At 44.4% G+C, this 8,508-nt stretch overlaps 1 pseudogene; it reads left to right on the forward strand.

The window, feature by feature from the left end:
* The first annotated feature begins 3,192 nt into the window (after positions 1-3,192).
* On the forward strand, positions 3,193-7,959 carry LOC150055572 (parafibromin pseudogene; annotated as a pseudogene).
* Positions 7,960-8,508: the final 549 nt, after the last annotated feature.

Here is an 8,508-nt window from a genome sequence, read left to right on the forward strand (position 1 = left end):
GACCATGAGGGTAGCCAGGAGGTAGAAATACATACAGGTGAAGGGGAGAACATGACAATTTGTGCACTAAATGGAAAAAGGTCATAAAAATAATTGTACTCAGACATTAGGATTGGGGATCAGAAATAGAATCAAAGTATTTGATGTTAAATGTATGTATAAAAATACCAAAGTAGGCTGGGCACGGTGGCTCACACCAGTAATCATAGCTACTCAGGAGGCTGAGATCTGAGGATCGAGGTTCAAAGCCAGCCCGGGTACAAAAGGACCTGAAGACTCTTATCTCCAATTAACCTCTAGAAAACCAGGAAGTAGGGCTTGTCTCAAGAGTAGGGTCGCAGTCTTGAGCTGCAGAGCTCAAGGACAGCACCCAGGCCTAGGGATAGGGCAGTAGCTGAATTGCTCGGGGACAGAGTCCAGGCCGAGTTCAAGTGACCCACAAAAAAAAGAGGCTGGGAGTATGGCTTAAGGGTAGAATGCTTGCCTAGCATGGAAGTCCTAGGTTCTATTCCTCAGTATCACAAAGACAGAAAAAGCTGGAAGTGGCACTGTGACTCAAGTGGTAGAAAACTAGCCTTGATCAGAGAGAGGCTCAGACACATAGCCCAGGCCCTGAGTTGAAGCCCCACACATGGCAGAAAAATAAATTTAATACAGAGGTTAATGCTTCTATGTAGGTTCATACAGGTTAGGAATTTTCTACCAGTCCTTCAACGAGTGCATGCAGGAAGCCAAGTAAGAGACCAGCTCTTCTGTAGTTTTACCCTTGTAAGAGGGAAATCACAGGCCCCAGATTCACAGGTGAGTACCTTGAACCTAATGTTGCTCTAGGTGAGTAACTCCATAGCCTACCCTTTGAATTGACTTTCTATCTAATTCAGGCTAAAGTGAGAACCACTACGCAGACCTAGCACAGACCAACAAAAGCCCTTGTATGTTATTCTGGTCAGTGAGTTGACACTTCTCATCACCGGTTAGACATCCTGTAGAGCCAGAGACTGAGGTTGTGGAGAGGCAGCTCACATCAGAGCTTCTGGAGGAGTTAGTTCCCATGATTTATACCTGAAATCATTCACAAGGAACAAGGATGGACTGGGAAGGAGTACTAGATTTCTGACAGCTGTGAAGACAGGACAACATTCCTTCCAGAAGGACCAGTCAACACAGCAAGCCTGGAGTTCCCACAAGGAGCAGCGCCTACACCTTGCTTCCTGATGCTCTTGCTAGCATCTGGCACAGGGTCCTACATGTCTGGGGGAAGGTGTGTCCCTTAGTAGATAGGACAGGAGAAACTCACTTCCTTTAAGCTGAAAAATGCAATGTGAGAGCTGGGAGTGCATGGACCTTGAATAAAAGCTGATCTTTGTTTCTCCCTACATCTTCCAAGACCACAGATCTGTCACACAAGGATCTCTTCTCCTCTGACCCTAATTTTTTATGCCAACAGAACAAGTTAGGTTGCTACAGAGCTACACACATCAGGTACTCATTCTCATTACCTGACAAGGCACTTCCAATACATTTGGAACCCATTTCCCTCTTTAACTCCTTAATATACCTGAAGCCAAGTTTATCACCTAATTTAGGTAAGCAAAACCAACATACCCAAAGCTAGCCTGAAACATCTTCAAATATTTGTGCCAGAGATGCACTTTACATTCAAGTGTTTAAACAAAGCATCTAGAGGATGTGTACATTGCAGGCTCCCTCACAAGAATACAAATCAGCACCTTCAAGTTGTCTAGCACTCTGCTAAATGTTAGAACACATGCAGTCTTTTGTTTGGGGGTCAAGGCCTGAGAAAATAGTCCTGTATTCCTCGTAACAAAAACGTGACATACAGCATGAATCATTTGAGAAGGGACTAGCTTCAAACTGGGAAATAAGCAAGACTAGGCAGAAAAAGCAGAGGAGACAGAACTAAGCAGAGCTCAAGCACTGGAGGCCTTCATCATCAGAAAGCTGTATAATATGCAACTGGAGATGCTTCTACCCACTATGCCCACAATGAGGTCCTGGGCTATGAAACTTATCAGGGCTCGAAAACTAAGGTGAATTGAAGCTAGGGTCCAGTCAGTATGGAGCTCAAACAGGCATGAACTTTGGGCTTTCAAACTGACTGGATTTGGCAAAGACTTGAACAACAGGGTAGTTGGGGATAGAAAGGTAAGAGCGCAAGTGAAATTTGTGACCATTGCAGTTACAAACATGAGAACGCTCGGCACTGTGGAAAGGGACATCTCAAGGAAGTCAGCAGTGAGGGAGAAAAAGACTACGTGGTTTCAGCTGGCTGGGCATTTACACCTGGAAGATAGCTGGTTAGAAAAAAAAAGTCCTTAGAGAGTAAATGATATGGAGGTCTCTGCCGATTAGTTTACATAATGACTAGAAAAACAGAAAGGTAGGCTGGCTACAGCTGGCTCCACTAAATGTGTTCAGCCCTACAGATGAGACAATTCAACTGGAGATCATTTCTCAGGACAGCTAGAGGAATAGGCTAACAGGCCTTCCATTTGGTCCCCGTGAACATTCTGCCGAATGTCTTGTCTTCAGGTGTGATTTTTTTCTTTAGCTATGTGGTAATTTTACTGCCGACAGTTGTCCACCCCCCTCTGCATCCAAACTTTTTACCTAAATACGTAACTTAGGAAGTTGAGCTGGAAGTTAAAGCCATAGAGCCCAGCATCCTGCCCGAGATTAAGAGATCTGTTGTGTAGTCACTTCCAACAAAGCTTTGTGCACACAAAATGGTGCCTTCTGTTTCTTAACAAGAGTCCTGATCACAAGAGCAGGTGTGGTAGCAGCACTTGTTTTGTAGCAGTTTAGCTGATGAGGTCATTTCTCATTTCTCAGTAGTGGATAATACATCCCTTCCCCTCCTACACTTGTAGACTCATTCTTTAGAGCAATTTAACTTTTTACTAACTGGATTTAGTTTACAGATCTTCCTTATTTCTTGAATGGGTTGTGGTATCATCTATTTAAGGCCCCGAAAAAGAGAAAAGTATCTCGAAAGAGGGAGAACTGACCAGAAATGATGGGAGAGTAAAGAGGTTCCAGATTCAAGTGTGATTAGGAAAGATGACTGGCCTATCTCATTGAGAAATAGGAATTACTAGGAAACTTGTAGTTTGAGAGGAAGAGGAAGATTTTTTTTATGTACCAGGTAAGCAGGAGCCTCTGGAGGTAGCCATGTGTTGGGCTTTCCTGTTGGTAAGCCATAATGAAAGAGGCTACTCAGAGAAGGCAGAAAAGCTGACTTATCACCTGAAGCCTACCACATAGCCTAAGGATATTTTAAGTACTAGTTTTACTGTATGAAGCCTAGACATTAAGTAGGGTGTAAGTTAAGCTCCAAAGACCACTAGGGCTGCCACTTGGAAATTAGAAAGATAGAAGACAGGCTAGGTACCTCACAGGAATCATAACAACCGGGGTGCGGAAGTGACAGAGGGAAGGTTTTTTGTTTTGTTCCTGCAGAGTTTCTAACAAGCTGGGGAGCCAGTCAGGAACCTCAGACACTCTCCATAGACATAGTTTGAACGTAGTCAACAGAGTATTCTGGGCAGGATAATGGAGGAAAAAATTCAAAACCTACCCCCTCCCCCAGCCATCTTTAGGTTTCCAAGCTTTGTTTTCAAGTAACTTTTCAGGTAGCATGCCACAGGTGCCTCACATGTGAGAATTCATCCCCCGTCTCCCCATGGTCAGCTGAGAGTGAGGCCTTTCTTGAACCCTTCCACACCCTACTCCTCCACAGCCCACCAGTTTTTTTTTAGCACCTACATACCCTTTGCTTTTCTCCAGAAAAAGATTTAAGACAGAAACCCTTTCACCCAGAAAACCCTACCTCCAATATTTCTGCTTCAAAGGAAGGGTAGCTGTAAGCGTGGGGAAGGGGAAGAAATACTTTTTCCTGAAAAAAACCTGAGGATAGGCTTCCAGGCAAAGGCCCTCCTTGGTTGCTCACTTGGTGGAAACCCCGTGACTCCTGGAAGGCTTGGGTAGAGCCAGCCACGGGAACCGGCACGAGAAGCAAACTCATCGAGGGTCCCAAGGCTAATGGAGCCTCTGGCTCCTTTTCACTGACTGGGGAGACGCGTCACTTCCGGGGCGTGGCCACAGCAAGGGAAGGGGCGGTGCCGCGCAGTCTCCAGGCCCAGAGGGCCCAGCCCGGAGCTGAGACAGTGGTCAAAGCTGGGAGAGCTGCCTCAGAGCCTACCTTCAAGATTCAGGGGTCTGCAGGGGCAGCGTCCCAGGGAGGCTCGAGGTGGCCTCACAGCCTGGCCTAGGATGGACACTCGTAGCCCAGGGTGGATCCAAGAAGACTAAGAAAGTGGATCTAGGGCTACATCCTTGCCGGGCCTACCGGCAGCAAATTGGGGTTCCTGAAATAGGGGGCAGGGACTGGAAAAAATAGAAGAGAGACAAACACATCGGGTCCGGGAGGTCTGCAGCCCATGTAAAAACTGCCACCTCGTTTATTCTCAACTCCAGCTTCTATCCCTTCTTGAGGGAACTTCCAGCTGTTACATTCATATGGTAAATCTCAGGTCATTTAAACAGAATAAGGCCAGAAAATAATAGGACAATAAAGCCATTGTCTGATGCAAATCAAGGTACAGTTTGATTCCACTCTGGCTCCCAACACATCCTCAGTTCCTGAGACTTCCTCCTAGGCTCATCCTTCATTTCCATACCCCCACCCCTCGATCTGTTCTCCTGGATAGTTATACCACCAGGACTCACAGTCACAGACCTCATTGAAAACAAACAGCCAACCTATGTCTTTAATGAGAATTCAAACCAAGCTGCTCACTGAAAGACTAGGCAAAGGAATACAACACCTCTAAATATCACACACTAGGATTATGTAGGTTCTACCTGAGGGATGCCAGGCTAGTTCAATCTATGTAAATCAAAAACACGAACAAAGACAAGAAGCACACACGATAATTTTGGCAGATGCAAAGTCTTTCAGTGCATCCAACATAGGTGGAGAAGCTAGAAATATGGAGAAACATCTTGTAAATAATCTGGGCTGGTTAGGGCTAACTTCCAGTGAATAAACTCAGGGATGCAAACTTAAAACCATTGCTTATAAAAGCAGAAACAAAACAGTGGTGTCCTCTCCATCTTTCTTCATTATGCTACTGGGCTTCCCTATTGCTACAGTTTAAGGCAAGAGAGAGACAAAGGAGTACCAAATAGGGAAAGGAAAGGAACTGATGCTCATTTGTATATGACAATCCTCTCTTTACAGAAAAGAAACAGACTCCACTCTGCCCCCAGGCTCTAATTAAAAGCTTGGGCTAGAGCTCTAATTAAAAGCATGGTGGGGCCAGAGCATAGTCTAGTAGTAGAGTGCTCACCTAGCATGCACAAAGCCTTGGGTTTGGTTACTCGGTACCACAGACACAGAAAAAGCCAGAAGTGGTGCTGTGGCTCAAGTGGCAGAGCATTCGTTTTGAACAAAAAGTGTTCAAGGACAGTGCCCAGGCCCTGAGTTCAAGTGCCAGGACTGGCAACCCAAACTAGGATTGTTCCAGAAAGAAGATCAGTTCTTGAGGGAGCAGAAGTTTTGGATTTGATACAAGGTGGTTATAATCAAAACTGACAATAATCAGATGTATGAACTGTCAGGTGTGCTAACAAGGTGCTGACCAGATGGTCATTTCCTTTCTAGTTGTATAGATCTGTGATATCATGTGTTTACCCTGTTTTATATTAATGTTTAAAAGAATGCCTGGTGGGCTTCCCACTATCAGTTCAGATGGCTCCACCTAGTTTGCCCAACTCACCTTCTAGGAAGAGCCCCACCCATCTAGTAACTGGATTGGAGCCACACTCTGGCAGCTAGGCACTGAAAAGTGCCTTCACCTGGAGGGGTAAAGCTACTTCCATCCCTATACCTATGGGGGGCAGGGTCCCATGAATAGCCATAATTGTCTAAATTTCCAAGTCATCATCTACTTAAATCAAGATAGGCATTCACTAATACCCATGCAAACTCATGTGACAGACCATAAATTTAGTCCTGTGTGTATCCAAGAAGCCTACTAAACACAGTTTGTCATTTGAGATCAATAATTCTTAACTCCCAAGCTCTGTTTTCCCTTCCCATTCTCCACATCTTGGTCCATGGTAGTTTTACCTTAAGTACTCACATTCAGAGACCCAACTCAGAGAACTGCAGACCTATCCCATAAATCAACATCAAAACACAGCTTCTCAGTGAAATGCTTTGCAACCAAATTCAATCCATAAATAAAAAAAATTTACACTACGATTAAGCAGGATTCATCCCAAGAATTCAAATCCAGTTCAATATATTTAAATCAATTTCCACACTAGGGGTAGGTGCAGAAAAAAAGCCTTTGACCAAGATACAATAACCTGTCAGGTTAAAAGTTCTGGAGAATCCAGGAATACTTGGAAACTTCATCCACATAATAGTAGTTGTTTATGACAAACTTCCAATGCACATACTCAAAAGTAAAACGCTAAAACCACTTCTTCAGAAAGCAGTAACAAAAGCTGGATGAGGTGGCTCACACCTGTAATCCTAGCTACTCTGAACTTTGATCCTCAGATCTCAGCCTCCTAAGTCAGCCTGGGCACTAAAGAACATGGGACTCTTAGCTCTAATTAATCATTAGAAAACTGGGAGTTGGGCTGCGGCTGAGGGGTAGTGCAGGAGCCTTGAGCTGAAGAGCTCAGGGACAGTCCCCAGGCCCAGGAGTAAGGTGGTAACCTTGAGTTGAATTGCTCAGGGACAGCACCCAGGCCCAGAGTTCAAGCCCTATGACCCCCCCCCTCAAAATAAAATACCAGAAAGTAGCAACAAGACAAGTGTCCACTTTTTCTAATCCTCTTTTAATATACTAATGAGATTCCTTATTCCAAGAGCATTAAGATAAGCCACAAAAGAGAAGCCAATAGGGAGGGTCAGGGTAAAGGAAATCATCCCCATTTGCATAGATCTTAATCCTACATTGCAGCACCTCAACTCAGAACCCAACCTACCCCCAAGCTCTTCCATCTGATTTAAAGCCGGAGTGAGAGGGAGGTTGTGCTGTTTTTGGAAGAAGCTTCCAGGTGGGAGACTGGAGATGGAAGTACCAGCAAGGATCAGTGTGGTCCAGGTGGTTGGCAAGGTTGGCCTAGAGAAGCAAGTCAAGTGACACTTCAGAGCAAGGGCCAGGGCCTGCTAGTGACTACTGTAGGAACATGGCTGACTGTACTCAACATCCTGTGAGAAAACAACATGCAGAAGGAGACTGTAGTGAAGGGAGATGAAGTCATCTTTGGGAACTTCTCCTGCCCCAAGAATGTGAAGACCAAATATGTGATGTGGACGCTCGAGAAGGAAAACCAGCCCAGATAATACTACACATTGGAGAACATCTTATTTCTGCTTGACAACGTGCATCTTCCTCATTCAATTTATGTTTACTGGGCAGTCTCGGAAAAGATCCCTGTAGTCAAAAGACCTGACCAAAAAGGCCTCCTTGGATATCTCAAAGGGGAAGCATCAACATCGGCAAGTGTAGACAGAAGGGGCCCCCTAGAAATAGGCCTTTGGAGATCCACCCAAGTCAAACGAGCTTCACAGCAAGTTTTACCAGAAGCAAAGAAAGCACAAATTCAGGAGGAAGAGGGTATGTGCCTTGATAAAGAGATTGGATGGTCTGCTGTGGGGCCAAAAAGAAAGGACCGTCCAGACCGAATAGATCAGGCCTTTACCTGAAGCTGTCAGTGGAAAAAAAATTGCTTCAATTAGAGCCAAAATTATGGCTGAGAATGACTACCAGGACTGATCTGGATGACGTCATTCCCCTTGACCAGAGAAGCTTTGTGGATACTGAAGTGGATGTGACCCGAGAGGTTGTCAGCAAACAGAGGGTGTGGAAGACCCAAACAACCATCTTGCAGAGCACAGGAAAGAAGTTTTTTTAAATATATTTTTATTGTAATAGAAGGGTTATATTTGCCAGATAGAAGGTGCATTACTTCACATACATTGACACCCTTTCACATGTCTTGGTCCCCATTTCCCTCTCCCCTACCCCTACCCCTCATCTTGTTTTTCCCCCTTCCCTATCCAATTTCAAATAACCAAATATACATATATCCAATATATGATAGAAGTAAATACTGTAACAATATAAGATAACCAAGGGACAGCAAAAGAGATGAGAGATAACATGGTACATTAAGGACAACAATCATTCATTATATGGCTTTTGTTTCTATATCGTAGAGGTCCTTTCATTTAGCGTCATACTATATGGCCTTATGTATCTGGGTTTTGCTCTATTGTAAATCTCTGCTAGGAGAGCCCAAGGTTTCCACTGATGATGACAAATGAGGGAAACCATTGAACCTATGTTCCTTTGAGTCTGGCTTACATCACTTAATATGATTTTTTCTCAGTCAGAAAGAGTTTTCTGATAGAAAACTTTGTTTATAATTCTTCCATCTGTAAAAGACAGAACAAGGGCAGGC

This window comes from Megascapheus bottae, chromosome 13, assembly GCF_031878675.1.
Source record: "Megascapheus bottae isolate mThoBot1 chromosome 13, mThoBot2.hap1, whole genome shotgun sequence".
NCBI classification, from domain to species: domain Eukaryota; kingdom Metazoa; phylum Chordata; class Mammalia; order Rodentia; family Geomyidae; genus Megascapheus; species Megascapheus bottae.